We start from the raw sequence: 16,443 nt of genomic DNA on the forward strand, positions 1-16,443 counted from the left end.
AGAGGACATAAACTTTACTTTTACCTCACATCATTCAATAACCCTTCATTTTCTTAAGAAATCTGGTTAGGTGCATGTTTGGTAGTCTACGGCATGATTATGAGCAAAGTTCAACACTGTGTTCTCCACAGTTGTCAAGCGATGAATTCTGGAGTCTCCTGAAGGCAGTGGAATAGTGCTATAGGAGATTGTATAAGTCCAAATTGACCAAAACATGCCCCTGGCTCTTACATGTTACAATTTGTTTTCAGATCGTGATCTGCACCTTTGTGTTAGAGGGAAAAAAAAGACTGAGAAATGCTGCTTCGAGATTTGGGAGATAGGTGAGCTATGCCTTTATCCCACTATTAAAATCTGGAATGGTTTAATTACAATTTGGGAGATGAATTCCAAACAGTTGTATTTCCCAAAATGTGGTAGATAGTATCAATAAATGTGTGAAAAGGGCACTTTATTGCATATCTTTGAGAAAGCTGCATTAAACAAAGTCAAATAGATGTCTCTACTGGATTCCTAGAACCTTTAATATGTTCTGAGGGGGATTTCTATATGATGATTTTCCCAGGTAATTTATAAAATAGAACACTCACAGAATATTTCTTAGGACAAATGTTTAAAGAAAAACCATTGGGGGGGATCCCTGGGTGGCTCAGCGCTTTAGCGCCTGCCTTCAGCCCGGGACGTAATCCTGGAGTCCCAGGATCGAGTCCCACGTTGGGCTCCCTGTGTGGAGCCTGCTTCTCCCTCTGCCTGTGTCTCTGCCTCTCTCTCTGTCTCTCATGAATAAATAAGTAAAATCTTAAAAAAAAAAAAAAAAAAAAAACCAAAAAACCACCATTGGTAAACACGGGGATAAAAAATTAAATGATTTCAGATTACTCTGTATTCTTTATCAAAAGCAGATGAAATTAATCTTTCACTAATTAGTCCTGTGACTTTGGTGGGAATTATCTAAATAAATACAGTGAGTTATATACCTGTCCCTCACCATTTGCTGTGGTGAGGGGAGAAAATAGTATGTCAGATGGCCTAAGACACATGTCCATCCCTAACGTTGCCACCTGGGAAAAGTGGGAAAGGTTTCACCCATATGTCCTAAGTGAAAAATCATTAGTTACTACATTGGTATAATAAGAGCTGCCTTATATGATTGTCAGAATGAAATGAGATAATGTATTTAAAGCTCTTCAGCATAATGCCTGGCTCATAGGAAGTGATACAGGAATGGGAACTACTAGAATCACATCAATAGCATGGCACCCTTTCTACCCATTCAGGGCGTGTCACCTTTAGGTTTCTAATGATAAAGCAAGTGCCTCCCCACTGACCTATCCCTAATCCTCTCTGCTAATTCTTCAAACTGCATCGAAATTACCTTTCAAAAATGCTTCTCTGAGCATGCTACTCACCTACTCTGTAGAATAAAGTTCAAACGCTTGCTGCAGAAAATTCTGTCTTGTAAGAGTCTACCTTTACAAGTTTATGTTCCACCATATGCCTGGTTCCATGGGCTCTATATTTCAGATCTACTGCAACTCATACATCTGAAGACCCCACACATTCTCATCCATCTGTGTGTTTAACCACATCATATACTCTGAGATAGGCTTCCCCTAACTTTAGCTGCAAAAAAAAAAAAACAAAAAAAACAAAAAAGGTCAAGGCCAACTCAGTAACTATCTATCTGTGATATTCCCAGTCAAATGTAATCACTTTCCCCCTTCTGCTCCCATATACTTTTTACATCTATTATAGCACTCTTCACACAGCCTCATTTAACAACAATTACTTGCACAAGTGTATTTCCATGTGTTACTCAGGACTGGCTATTGCAGGTGATAGGAACCGGATTTGAACTTGCGTGGATAAAAATATGGAGATTGAATTAGAAATATCGTGGGCCACTCATGTAATTCATAGAATTAATAATCAAACTTCAAAAATACCAGAGATATATCCAGACTTCTGAAAAAAAGAAAATACAACTACAGACAAAAACACAACCCAGAATTTTGTTCCAAAGACAAACCCGCATCACAGTTTTTCTCTGTGGGTGGGATTTCCTTTTCTTTGTGAGTGTATAGAGGTAAAATTTACATATAGTAAAATATATACCTGTTTTTGCTACACAGTTCTAAGAGTAGTGACAAACACATACAGCCCTAGGACCACCATTATAAGAAAAATATAGAATAGTTTGATCACCCTCCCAAATCCTCTGCCATGCCTTTATACTCAAACTCTCCCTGCAACCTCAGTCCCAGGCAATCACTGATCTGCTTTCTCTCCCCAGTTTTGCCTTTTCCAGAATGCCATATGAAGCCATACAGTATGAAGTCTTTTGAGTCTGACTTCTCTCACTGAGCATAATGGTTTTTGAGATTTATCCATGATGTTGCACATATCGACAGTTTCTTGATCTTGCCTTATTCACTAGAAACTCAGTATGATATTGAACAGGACTGATATGAGTGGACATCATTGCTTTCTCCCCCAATCTTGGAGGAAAAGCACTCAGTAATTCACTATTAAGTACATAGCTGTTCGTTTTTTTGTACATGCTCTTCTTTGGGGTGGATTAAGTCTCCTTCTATTCCCAGTGTCCTTCTATTCCCAGTTTTTGTTGTTTTATAAATCACAAATGGGTATTGTTTTTTATAGTTTATAAATTATAGTTTTTTCATTAGTTTGCTGATATGATGAGTTATATGGATTCATTTTCAAATGTTGATCCAGCCTTTCATTTACAAGATAAACCCCATTAGTCACAACATATTATCCTTTTTATATAATGTTGGATTCAATTTTCTAATATTTTGATGATTTTAGCACCTGTTCATGAGGAATAATTTTAGGTTTATTTGTAATATTTTGTCTGGCTTGGTATTACAGTAAAATGAGCTGACAAATGTTCCCTCTTCTATTTTTTGGAAGAGTGTGTGTAGATTTGATATTATTTCTTTCCTAAAAGTTGCATTTTAGTAGACACAGGATTATTTGGGTTATTTATTCTTGCAGGAGTTTTGCTAGACTTACAAGACAAAGACCATGTCAATCAGTTATTGACTGTATGGACATAGAACTGTTTATAATAATCCCTTATCGTTTTATGGTCTATAAAATAGTGACATTTCCTCTTTCATTGCTGTGTAGTCATTTTTTTCATCTTTCCTTTTCCCCTCCCCTTGGCTCAGTTTGGGTTTATCAATTTTATTGATCTTTTCAAAATACCAGCTTTTTGTTTCATTGATTCTCTATTTTTTATTTTTAATTTCTTTGATTTCTATTCTTTATATTTCCCTTCATTCTGCTTGCTTTGAGGTTTAATTTTTCTTTTTCTAGATTCTTAAGCTTAGATCATGGATTTAAGACTTTCTTTTGTAATATAAGCATTTAACTCTATAAACTGCACATATAATATATTGCTCTAGATGCACCCCACAAATTTTCATGTTTTGCATTATTTTCATTTAATTCAAAATATCATCTCATTTCCTTTCTGACTTTATCTTTAACCCATGGATAATCTAGAAGTGGTGTTTACTTTATAAAATGTGTGTGGATTTTCCAGATATTTTCCTATTACGGATTTCTAACTTAGTCCCATTATGGTTAGAGAGTGTACTCTGTAATTTCAATCTTTTAAGTTTGTTTTAATAGCCCAGAATATAGTCTACTTTGATGAAGGTTTCATGCATTTGAACAGTATGCATAATTCTTCTGTTGTTGGGTAGACAGTTCCATAAATGTCAACTAGATTAAGTTGATTTATAGTATTCATGTCTTCTATATCCTTACTGATTTGTCGTCTCTCAGTTACTGAGTGTTGGATTCTCCAGCTGTAACTGTACATTTAATCTATATTTGCTTCCAGTTCTAACAACTTTTACCTCATTGTAAGCTGTGTTAGGTACATATATATTTAGGATTGTTATGATTTCTTAGAGATCGCATTTTTTGTTATTATGTAACATGCATGAGTAGGTTTTAAAGTCCATCATGATTTCCCCACTCGGAGGTCATGAGCAATGCCAGACTGTGAGTTTCACATTTTGGCCCCCATTGCCAAAGAATGACTTTTTTCAAGTAAAACTGACTCAAACTGATCCATGGTTTAAGTTAGGCACTCAACCCTGGAGGTGAGTCTGTAAGAATATGTCATCTACCCTATAAATTCCATAGCTGGAATGAGACAAGAAACAGCTCATGGGGTTGGATGCTTGGAAGATAGTTTCAAAAGTATCTACCATATACTCTTCTAAATCATAAAAATGCTGAAGTTGTGATGCTTGTTGTATTGGTCATGTTCATCCTACAGAATCTAGCAAAATGTCCACCAAAGGAGGTTTGGCCAAGATCTTTGTTTTGACTGCTTGGTTCTCCCTCTGCCCAACCATATGTCCTTCCCTTCCCCATTAGGTGTAAATGCTGAGAGCACTTCTTGGTATACTTCCTGCACATTAACCTCCATCTCAGAGTCTGCTTTCTAGGAACTGAAGCTGTAATACAGTTTAAGGATCTCTTAAAAGATAAAACTTTGCTTAGAATAATAAACATTCAATTTTATGGAATTTAGGGTATCACAGCATTTATATTCTCACCATGAACCCTAAGAGAACAATTTAAGTCTCTCATTTTGCAGAATCTCAGGCCCAGAGGTATTTGTAATTTGCCTAAGGTCATGTGATGACTCAATGGCAAAATGAGAACTAAATTCTTGTTTTTAGTCACAGAGCCATTTTCCATCATCTTGAAAAATTTGGATCATTTGCCTATTTCTATATTTTTACTGAAATTAATAACCTAATAATTATGGAAAATGTGTTCTAGGCACTTTGCTTAATGTTTGTCCTGTATTGTCTCATTTAATCCTCAAAGGAAACTTACGAAGTAGACATAATTATCCTTATTTTGCAAATGAGGGAAATGAAGCCTTTCCAGAATAACTTCCTAGAGGCAGAAGAGCCAACATGTGGATCCTATTGTTTCTCCATGCAGTCAATTCTCAACAGCAATACTATTTATACGCGTTGTAAATGCTTTTGTGTAGAATACATTTTGTTGTTTTTCTTCCACATATTACAAATACATACAATAGGAAGCCTACACAAAACCTGAAAACCTGGACTCATTCCAAATGGTTGGTTTATTAAATAAGCAAATGACTACTTAGTGCTTAATATATGCCAGGACCCTCAGCAGTGACCAAGATACAGTCTATGCCCATACAGAATTAAGTCTAGCTGGGGTACAGACAGTATTGTAAGTATAAATTTAGTTTACTTCATGCTGTTCCTTTTTATATCAGATCACTGTCAAAAAAAAAAAAAAAAAGACACAGAATGCTAGAATGGCATTTAACAGGGGAACCTACAGAATCAGAGGGTGAGCAGACACTTCCCTAAGGGGTAATATTCATTCTGAGAACTAAGAATGAGTACATGAGTCCAGTGAAATGAGATGAGGTACTGAATTTGACAGGTGAAATAGAGATGAAAGAGACAGGTCTCTATTTCAGTGGAAGATAACCAGGATTGTACTTACCAACATTTTGAGTGGCTTTGACTATCCAGGCCCCCATCTGTTCTGTTTAGAGCATGTTTTACCTTATTTATACCATGTTTTTACAATGTTTGTTCTCAGTTCTATAATTATCCTCCTTGATGAATGGAAATGCAATATTGTTAGTTCTCCTTTTCTTTCTGATAAAGGCACTCATCTCTGTAGGACTTGAAGAAAATGCCCAAAGTGGTCTTTATCCCACTCTACCACCTAACTCATCAACACACACAGCTATATTAGGCCTCCCACTCAGCCTCTTCATTCATTTAAGTAATGATTACCCTCTACGGTCCTCATTTGGAAAAGGCAAATCCTCCTAGGAGTGAATGAAGCCCCTAAATCAGGCCAAATGATCTAATTGCATCTTGTGCTTTCCTTAGGACCCTAATGAACAGGTGTCAGCAAACTGTCCTCTACCTTGGAAAGACTGTAAATTCCTCATATAGCCCAAGACTCAGGACCTGGTTTCCTCTGCCCTGTGACTGTCTCACTTTGGTCTTTGGTACTTTGCTGTGTCACTCAGAAGAAAAGTGCAGAATAGTGTTCAAGCTATTGATAAGGGTATTTTCCATCCCCCTGAAGAATAGCCAGGCATTCTCATAGACAATCAAGTGACCTTCGGATCTAAGAATACTCTTGGTGCTACTCAATCCCCAACTCAGCCTCATCCAGGGCCCACTTGATGAGAAGGGACTTTTTTTTTTTTTTTCCTATTTCATGATCCTATGGTCTAAATTTGATGTGTGACCTGAAAAACTGGGAAAAGATAAGACAAGGATTGTGGAGAAAAATAATTCTGCAGAGATCTTTAGATTTTAAAAAAAGATTCCACAGGTCTCATTCTCCACTGTAAAATAAGGTAATGGGACTAGGTGGCTTCAAAGATGTCCTCCAGCTAGGGTAACCAACTTTTCCCAGTTTGCCTGAGGTGGTCCCTGATTTTAGAGTTGAGAGCCTCACATCCTAGAGAACCCCTCAATCCTTGGCAACCTAAGAAAGGTGATCGCCCAACTTTCTCTGCTGGTCTGTGAGGAAGTCCCAACTCTTCACTTGATACACACATGTTTAAATTTATGTTTGGCTTCAGTGGTAACAATCTCCACTTTGTGATGTTTAATTTTAATAGAAATGCAACATTTTTGTCCTCTTCCTCATGTGGGCTTTAGTTTTTTCTTTTTTTTAAATTGTGCATTGTTTGTTAATTTAGGCAAATGAGTGCTAACGGAGTCAAAGGTTGAGTTTTTATTTTGCCTTGTGAGATTCTTGGATACACCACGTTATGTTTTGACTCAGTGCGCCATGGCATCTTCTCTAAGTGGCAAAGCACAGTGACATGATGTCATCCGCAATCTTCCCAAGAGCTGCTCTCCCAGCATCATTTATCTGACAGGGCAAAGCATTTCACTAAATCTAAAATGAAAGGTCACAGGAATTTGTAACTGCTACAAAAATTATCAGTGGTTCTTTAATATTAACATGTTTCTGTGACTCTTCCAAATTCATTCCTAGTCTCTGCTCAGAAAGGAAGCAATGACCTCATCCTAAGCTACTATTCTGAAATCAGTCATAGTGACTAAAACCCTTGTTTTTTTCACAAAAGAGAAATCAGATGACCTTTGCTCTGACCTTTGGCTTGATATTTACAAAAGCTAATTATGGGGTGGGCAAGTGTCCTTTATCATTCAGAGACATTTGGTTAAGGTCTAGTCTTTAAAAAAGAAGAGTCAGGGTGCTGTTTAGAGCTGCATACAGTATGATGAAATCTAGAAAGGGATAGTTAATTTTGAATTTTGGCCGTCAACATCAATTTTCTCAAAACCAATCAAGTAGAACATAGAGGCGATAGAAATCAGTCATTAAAATCAGTATTTTGACTAACAAAACAGAATCAGTCATCTGGTAGTTTGGTGGTTAGAGGTCATAGAGACACTCAGTCTGACAGCTTTAGCATTAAACCTCTCATTTTCCACCACTACACCCTCAGCTACTGCATCAGCAAGAAAAGAACTGCAGGCAACTGTGCATTACTTAAACTCTAAAGGTTACTTGGCTAATAAAGAGAAGAATGCCCTGAAGATTGAGTGCAATCATAGATCCCCACAGTGCACACGGCTTACTTGTTTACCTTTAATACAGTCTTTATACTCATAAAAAAGATTTTTAAAGGGTAAAAATTCAAAAGTGAAAAAAAGCATTTGGTAATTCAAACAGTAATGGAGGCACACAACATTTCTTTCTCCCCAGGCTTCCCCTGGCAATCTTTCTCAGGGTAAAAGTAGAGGTCTGATTCCTTTTGTTCATTCCAGCCACCGCCCTTTAGCAATCTGAGTCTGAGCAAGACTGCCACGCCCAATCATGGGACAAAGGCAGAAATAGGGGAACTCTGGGCTCCGAGACAGCTCGACTTTATTTATAGATGTGTAATATACTGGTCTCAATGACATGAAGGTGCAAGTCAGTTGCTATCTCTGCAAATGAACAATTAAAACACGGAGCTTAAAATACATGGATGTTCTAAAATGCTATCTGATCAAAGTATTCTTTTCCTAGAAAGAAAGGGACGTGGCCAACGGGTTCTCTGATTTTCAGAAAAAGGGTGAATGCTGCCCCCTTTTGACTGTTAAGAGCTATATATATACCATAAGCCTTAAAGCAGAAACATAATGCAATGAGTAGACTGTGGGAATAAAGATCCTATTTCTGTCGTGAGAAATCTGATTATATCTTAGCAACTGGCAAGCAAAAGGGGACTCAAAGTTCATCCAGTAAGACTCTTAATGGGACTTTTCTAGTTTCCTGGAAGATTGGTCATCCTTCACCCAGTCTCCTACCTCATTTTAGTTGTTCCTCTTTTTATTGACTTAGTTCTGCCTGGAATAACCATTTGAGTTTCCTACTCGGGTTTCTCCCAGTGCTGATAACCTCCTTGTGAGCCTGGGTCATTCTTTTTTTTTTTTTGCCTAAGGGTTAGAGTGCCTACAAAGAGTTGTACATGGTGAGTGCTCAAAAAATATGTTTATTGAAAGCAAATGTCTAGCTGAGGTCAAGATCATAGTCTAGTAATGAATGGTTCTCTCTGAGCTAAGAGAAGGAGTCCATTTGGGTGTTCAAGTCAGGATATTCACATAAGTAGCAACATACTTTAATTCACAAACTCAATTCTGAGTACACATTCCTAATAAACGTTATGGTTATTTATAGATTATACAGATCTACTACTGAAATGTTACGTACATTCAAATATACACACAAAAAATGGAGATGAAAAACTTAGTCATACTGCACACAGACATAACACTGTGTGAAATAAAATAGACACAAAAGAGTGCATTTCTATAGGATTCCATTGATATAAACTCAAAATGAACAGGCAAAACTAACAAAGCATTAGGAGTCAGGATTATGATTATCCTAGGGGGCGGAGGAGGGAGTACTGACTAGAGGGAAGGGTAGGGGTGACTCCTAGGATACTATATGGTTTTATTTCTTGATCTTGATGCTAGCTAGGCAAATATGTTTGGTTTGTAAAAATTCATTAAGCTATATATTTAAGATATCTGTGTGTTACACCTCACTTAAAAGAAAAAGACTTTTAAACAATATTTTTCTCAAATTCCAGGAGACAGACTTACATATTTCCTAGAGTCCATGACCTCCCATTTGGGATACCTCTGCTCTAATTAACAAAACCAATCAGACTCTTCTGGCCACTGGCCAGACATAAATATCCATATATAAAAATCTCTAGCAGGAAAGTCTTTGCATCAGCAAAAGACTGAATTGTTCTGAAAATTGTTCTAGCAATTACAGGGCATCTATCCTTGGGAAAGGTCTGTTGATCTTCCTGCCCCTCACAGGTCCCTAAGATGCTATTGCTGACTTGGGAAAGTCATCTCATGCATGTGTGCCTATCTTCAAGGGGGAAGGAGAACACTTTCACAATAAAGTTTGCCTCCCACAGCCTCAAATTTCTCATTTGTGAAATGGGAAGTAGACTTCATGGCTTTATGGGAAGGATTTACTATATTAAAATGTAAAGAGGACACGACCTGGCAACTTGTTGACTTTAATAAATTTAAGAAATATCCTACATTAGGAAACATGTCCTGCTCTCAGAGTCAGAAGACCCAAATCTTAGACCTGGTTCTATCAGCCATTATAGCTCTTACTTACTTCAACTGTAAAATGACCAGATAGCCTTTAAGTCACAAAAGTAAACATTTAGATGTGAATGAAAACTAAAGGAACAATACAAAACCCTGCCAGCGAGTAAACAGAGGTTCAATTTATCCCTGCTGTATGATCAGAATTTTATGACTTGCTGGCCAGTTGCTTTCTTGGCTTTTCACTTTATTACTACAATTTCCTGTGATAGTATAATTTCCTGTTTTCTCCCCTGCCTTCCTTTTACCTTGCTTAACCACATTGTGTTGTTGGACCATAAAGTTTTAAAGGAAAGGACTCGAAGGAGACTTTAAGCCCTTTGTGACTGACTGGTTAGCTCTAACAGGACGTGTCCTCTGACACACTAGAGGAAAATTATGGAAGAGCAAACAAAAATGCTTTGGCCTATGTTAAAAGGTACAGCAAGGAAAGGATATCTTAAAAGGAAGGATGTTATTAAATTCGCAAGAGCTAAGTGAAACAATACAAACTAATTGCTATAAAAAATAACCTGGAGATGATGCTATTCAAGAAAAATCTGGAGTATTTTAAGCATAAGAAAGGCCAGCTTGACCTCGAGTATAATTCTGCTTTTAGAGAATAATCAAACCCTCAAATCAAAGAGGAACCCTGCTCAAGGTAGAGGAGCACAACTCCAAAAAAGACATTGATGCCCAATCACAAATATTTAATACTAATGCAATGATATGAAAAGATAGAAAGGGGTCAGGAGATATATAAAGATGCTTTATATTGTTCAAGACCTTGGAAATACGGTATAGAACTAAAGAATAAATGAAGGCCTATGAATTGCAGATAGGCAGTCTTTCAGATTTATCTCATTAAAATTCTTGAGATGAGTAAAAGATTAGACTATATTAAGGACAGTGTGATGGATGAATAGAATTGCAAAGAACATAAGAAAATGGGAAATTAGAGTAAGCTTTCAAAGGAAATAACAGTAACGGAAGCAACACAGGGTAAGTATCCCTGTAGAAAAGAATAGATAACAAATAAAAAAAGCAGATTATTTCCACTGGGGAAGGCTGAGAGGCCAACGCAAATGCCAGAACTGTCCAGGAGAAAGGTCAGGACTGTGATGAGAGAGGCCACTTCCCAGTTGGAGGGTAGTTGCTTTAAGCTTACTTTAGAGAAGCCACCATTTGAAAACTACCTAGTTTCAGGTGCATAAATTCCTTTAATAAATGGCAAATAAATTCCTTTAATAATCTATTTTAATAGATATTTACTAATAAATATCTTTCACAAATTCCTTTAATAATCTATTTCTTCAGAATAATGGACTTTGTTGTGTAAGGCAAGGTTTTTCTGGAGGGTGGGAAAAGCTTATCAAGTCCTAAAGCTGTATACTCCATTAGAGTACCTATGGGAAACAATGGCAAGGGGTCGGGTGTGTCTTGAGTGCAAAAGAATTATTAGATGAAATATCTTCTACACTAGTGTTTCTCAAACTATATTGTAAATGTGAACCACATGGAGAATCTTGGTGAATCATAATCTACATTTTAACAAGTCTGGAGCCTGAGATTCCACATTTCTAAGATGCTCCTGGGTGATGCCCATATCTGGATAATGATCTATAGGTCATACTTTAAGTATCAAAGTGAACATGGATTTTTTTTTTAATTTTAAGATTTAATTTTTAATTTTTTTTTAATGTAATGTCCACCCTCAACACAGGGCTCAAACTCATGACCCTGAGATCAAGAGTCGCATGCTCTACTGACTGAGCCAGCCAGTCATTGTTCCTGGTTGTTTGGATGACCAGGTACCATATAACTATGTGCCTGCAGCAGAGAGACAGGGACCTGACAAGATGGGGAAAAGAAAAATAAATGGCTTGTAGAAAAGCACAGAGGCCAGGCACTGTAGTTGCCCCCACTGGCATCCCAGGTACTCTCGTAGGGCTCAAATCTTCTCCCAACACCTTTAAAACATTATTCACCACTTCTCTGTGACTCCATCTTTTAGGTTCCTGGACCCAATTCCAACATGTGAGCGCAGGGGTCCCCACAACAAACAGCAGTTCTCCAACACCAGCTGGGTGTCCTACCATGCAACTCAGTTCTGACACTATCTACCCAGAGACTGCATCAGATTCCAGAGGTTAAGGGTTCCGTTCTAGAAGACTGCTGCTGCTTGCATGCGTGCATGCCCGTGTCCCCCCATCCCCTCACGTCCCACACACACTTCAGAAGGCAGTCACAAGCCCAGGTTGTTACCTGGGCTTCTGACCAACTGGCTGCACGAACCAGAGGTTCCCATGAACCTTCCTCAGGTTCAATTAACTTGTTAGAGCAGCTCACAAAACTTAGGAAAACAATTTACTTACATGTGATTTCTTGTAAAATAATGATAAAGGATACAGATGAACATCCAGATGGATAAGAAGAGGAAGAGGAGGAGGTATGTGGTAAGGGGCACATGCCCTTCCATGCCCTTCCATGCCCTTCCATGCCCTCTCCAGGCATACCACTCTCCTTGCACCTCTCTTGTTCACCAACCTGGAAGCTTTCAGAACCCAGTCCTTTCAGGTTTATATGAAGGTTTCATTTTTTTTTTTTAAGATTTATTTAGGGATCCCTGGGTGGCGCAGAGGTTTGGCGCCTGCCTTTGGCCCAGGGCGCGATCCTGGAGACCCGGGATCGAATCCCACATCGGGCTCCCGGTGCATGGAGCCTGCTTCTCCCTCTGCCTGTGTCTCTGCCTCTCTCTCTCTCTCTGTAACTATCATAAATAAATAAAAAAAAAATTAAAAAAAAAAAGATTTATTTATTTATGATAGACCTAGAGAGAGAGAGAGAGGCAGAGACACAGGAGGAGGGAGAAGCAGGCTCCATGCCAGGAGCCGGACGTGGGACTTGATCCCAGGACTCCAGGATCGCGTCCTGGGCCAAAGGCAGGCACTAAACCACTGAGCCACCCAGGGATCCCCTATATGAAGGTTTCATAACAGAGGCACGATTGATTAAATAATTGGCCACTGGTGATTGGTTCAACCTCTAGCCCTGAGGTCAAGAAGCAGGATTGAAAGTCTCAACTGTCCATTCACGTTGTTAGTTCTGGCAACCAGCCCCCAACTTTAGGTGGGACCCAAAAGTGGCCTCATTAGCATAACAAGACACCTTTGTAAGCTCTCATAGGAAATTCCAAGGCTTTTAGCCACTCTGTGCCAGAAACAGGATGAAGACCAAATATATATTTATTATAAATCCCAGTATCACACTCTAGAACATACCTATCCGCCTCAACGGGGCAGAAGGTAGGAGTTCCTGCCTCCTACCATATGCAGGCTTTTGCCCACCCTTCTGTCACAAGACTGTTCCCACTGACATTGTCCTGCAGTAAAACATGAAATTAAATAGTCACTTGTGTCAGGGTTTTTTTTTTTTTTAATGGAGCTCAGAAGCCAATAAAGACGTGTACCTTATGCACATCCTCACCAGGTGGAACAATGAAGTTTTAAACTGGACCAAACTGAAGACACTCTGAGGAACCTGTCTGCACAAACTCCTGCAACTTGCTACAGTAACAGACCTTTTGTGAGAGCCTGATCACCAATTAGGTTTAGACAGGGTTAGTTTTCCATCCCCAATACCAATAAAAATTCTTTGTAAACAACATATACAAGCTTTCCCATTTTGCCTATAAAATTCCCAGAAGTTCCCTAGAGGATCACTAGTTGGGTTGCTGCACCCAGAATCGCAATTCTTTGATCCAAATAAATGCATTTGCTTACCCGTTGCCTGACAATTTTAGGTTGAGTTTTCCTTTGTGTCCCAACCTTACTCCCAAAGATTTGCTTCTGTTCTTACTTCCTTTCCTTGCCCTCTATCACCACATTCAGTCTCCACTCCGACTTCCAGGCCCTAGCTGACTAGCAAAATGCCATAGTGGGAAATGATTTTGCTACAGCTGAGACCACTTTAGTTGTGAAAATACTCAGCACCCAGCTGAAGTGATTTAAGTGCATTTAGAAAAAATAGAATGCTATGTTTAAGAAATAATTCGTATGTCAGGCTGTCTACTGGTATTTCAAATCCAGTATGTCAAAGCCATGGTAGTTATTAGTTATTAGAACTAGCCCTGGTCATAAGCACACCTTATTTATAAGTTTCCCAAAAGTCAGCAACTTCTAAATGGACAATTAAAACATCTTTTCTTTCCACATTGGCTTTTGTGATACCAGACTCTAGGAATTCTCCCTCAGGTGTTAGTTTTCCATTGCTGTCCCAATGAACTGCCACACACTTAGCCGCTTAAAACAACACCCATTTATTACCTCACAATGAGTGGGGCAAAAGTCTGGACATAGAGTAGCTCACCAGGATTCTCTGCTCAGAGCCTCACAAGGCAGAAATCAAGGGTTCAGGCTCAACTCTTACCTGAAGTCTCTGGAGAAGATTCCATTTCCAAACCCATTTTGGTTGTTGACAATTTTGTTTGTTGTGGTTGGAGGGACTCAGATCCCTACTTTCTTGACACACAAGCCCCTTCATCTTCATACCCACACGGGCATTTCTAATCCTTCTTTGGTTTAGAGCATCTAACTCCCTCCCTTCTACCAAAAAGGGCATGCTCTCTCTTTCTAAAGGCACCTGTGTGTATATTAGGACCACCTGAATATCAGGATAAGCTCTCTATATTAAGATCAGCTGATTAGCCCTTCAAAATTGGTTTTTGTTACCTAAGGTTAAAAAAAAACCTCACATGAGTAACCCCAGGGGGTGAAGGTCACTATGGAGGCCAAAATTTTGCCTAACACATTGTACATTACAGCAACTTATTGTTAATTCATCCCCACCTCTACTAAGGTTTTCAACTGAGTGCATATAATGATCACCTGGAGAGCATTACAAATATCTGATGCCCAGTCCCTAAAACCAACTAAGGTAGACTCTTTGGGAGTGGGATCTGCCTCAGCAGTTTCTAAAAGCTCTCCGGATGATCCTAATGGCAGCTCAAAATGAACAACTGATCATCATCACTCTTTCCTGGGTCAGTTTAGCAATTGATGTGCTTTTAATCATCACCTCTATCAAAATCCTACTCTGGTCTGCATCTTCATCTCTGACCCCTCTTGTATTGATGAGGAAATCAATTTTTTTTTTTTTTTTTTTTTTTTACTGGCAGAAGTATCCCTTTTATCCTGACCATTTCTGAGGATGACAAATATTTCAAGAATCAAACTCCTTTTCAAGCATCCAGATTTGCTGCAGACAACTAATGAGATTGTCTCTCAGACAAAACCAAAATGTCGAGGCACATTCAACTATGGAGATATTTTATATACACTGGGAGAGAGAATGTACAGATGGAGAATAGTACCGCATGCTCATCAAATGGTGAATGTTCTATCTGTAAGCCATGCCAGACACATCAGTGAGGGCTTGCGTTTAGATGATATCTCCAGTTCTCCTTCCCAAGCTTCCACATCCCAGGTGAGAACTCCTGGAGGTGGACTATCTGGACCAGCCCAAATCAGTCCCACAATGGTGGTAGTAGGGGGCTGTGGCCTGGACTCCAAGAGTTTCAAGTTTTATGACTGAGGAATCCTAGAAAGAGCCTAAGAGCAGGACAGAGGGGACCAATGATCATTATGCCTTCAGGTCACATGTTCTAAAAACATAAATCACATCCAAAATGATCTTCAATATCTATAGTCTCCTTAGTAAACTGCCATAAGTAATTTATAGAAACAATATTTTTATTTATATGTGCCCTTATAACCTAACTTACTTTTGAATGCATGCTGTCGGTACCCTTTAACAAAAAGACACTTGAGGTTTGCTTACCCATAACAAAGTCCTTTTCTCCTTTGCTGAGCAGCCACTTGGTTCCTTATTTCCCACCTAAATGTTTCAAGAGAACTCCCTCAATGCCTAACAAAGCAATTCTCAGAGAAGTCTGAGAATATAGTTTTGTATAAAATAAAGCATGCATTCTGGATGTTTTAAGGAACCAGGGGACGATAATGGCTGGGAACACTCCCTCTGTCCTTGAGTAGTACCAGCCTTATGAATAATAGTCTCAATTTTAAATTCTGAGAACGTTTTCCCCCAGACCAATCTAGAACAATTCAATATAGATACTCTCTGATGCCTTCAAATTCAACCTATCTAACACAAATTCACCAACTAGTGTGTGGATTACTTGACTGTCAACCTAGGCTACAAGACTAAAAGGTTTTTCCCCTACAGAGAGCTCTCAACTGAGCCCGATATTATTTGGAGAAAACAATGGGCTTCCACTCTCCATAGATATAGGTTTGCTTATTTGTTTGCTTCAGGTTAGATTTTCAGAAAGTCACATATCCTCCAAGAAGCAAAGACCAATTATTATATACTTCTGTTAACATTGCTTTAATTTTACAATCAAAGAAGCAGTATAGCCCATTGTTTAAAAACTAGTCCTACAACCACACTGCTTGAGTCCAATTCCAGTGTTACTTCTTTGTGATCTCAAACAAGTCATTCATATTTCTGGGTGTTTTCTCAACTGCAAAATAGGATAATAATGGTAGCATTTTAATGAGAGGTGTTCTTGAAGATTAAATGAGATGATGCACGATAAAGCATCTATAGTAAGCACTTTAAAAAAGGTGGTCATTAAAAAAAATATAGTTTTTTTTTAAGATTTTTAATTTATTTTAGAGAGAGAGAGAGCATGTGTGCACATGCCTGAGGGTGGGAAGGG

The 16,443-nt window shown here is 38.6% G+C and overlaps 1 long non-coding RNA gene across 2 annotated transcripts in view; it reads right to left on the reverse strand.

Annotated features, from left to right (window-relative positions):
- The window catches only part of LOC140625168 (uncharacterized), a 208,792-nt gene that overhangs the window by 150,285 nt on the left and 42,064 nt on the right, over window positions 1–16,443 (reverse strand). The window contains exon 4 of one of the 2 annotated variants that reach the window (XR_012024545.1): window positions 14,868–15,313. The exons of the other annotated variant lie outside the window; for it this stretch is intronic. This is a non-coding gene — a long non-coding RNA (uncharacterized lncRNA). Of the gene's footprint in view, window positions 1–14,867; window positions 15,314–16,443 lie in introns of those variants that run through there. 2 annotated transcript variants of the gene reach the window in all.

Source organism: Canis lupus, chromosome 35 (genome assembly GCF_048164855.1).
Source record: "Canis lupus baileyi chromosome 35, mCanLup2.hap1, whole genome shotgun sequence".
NCBI classification, from domain to species: Eukaryota; Metazoa; Chordata; class Mammalia; order Carnivora; family Canidae; genus Canis; species Canis lupus.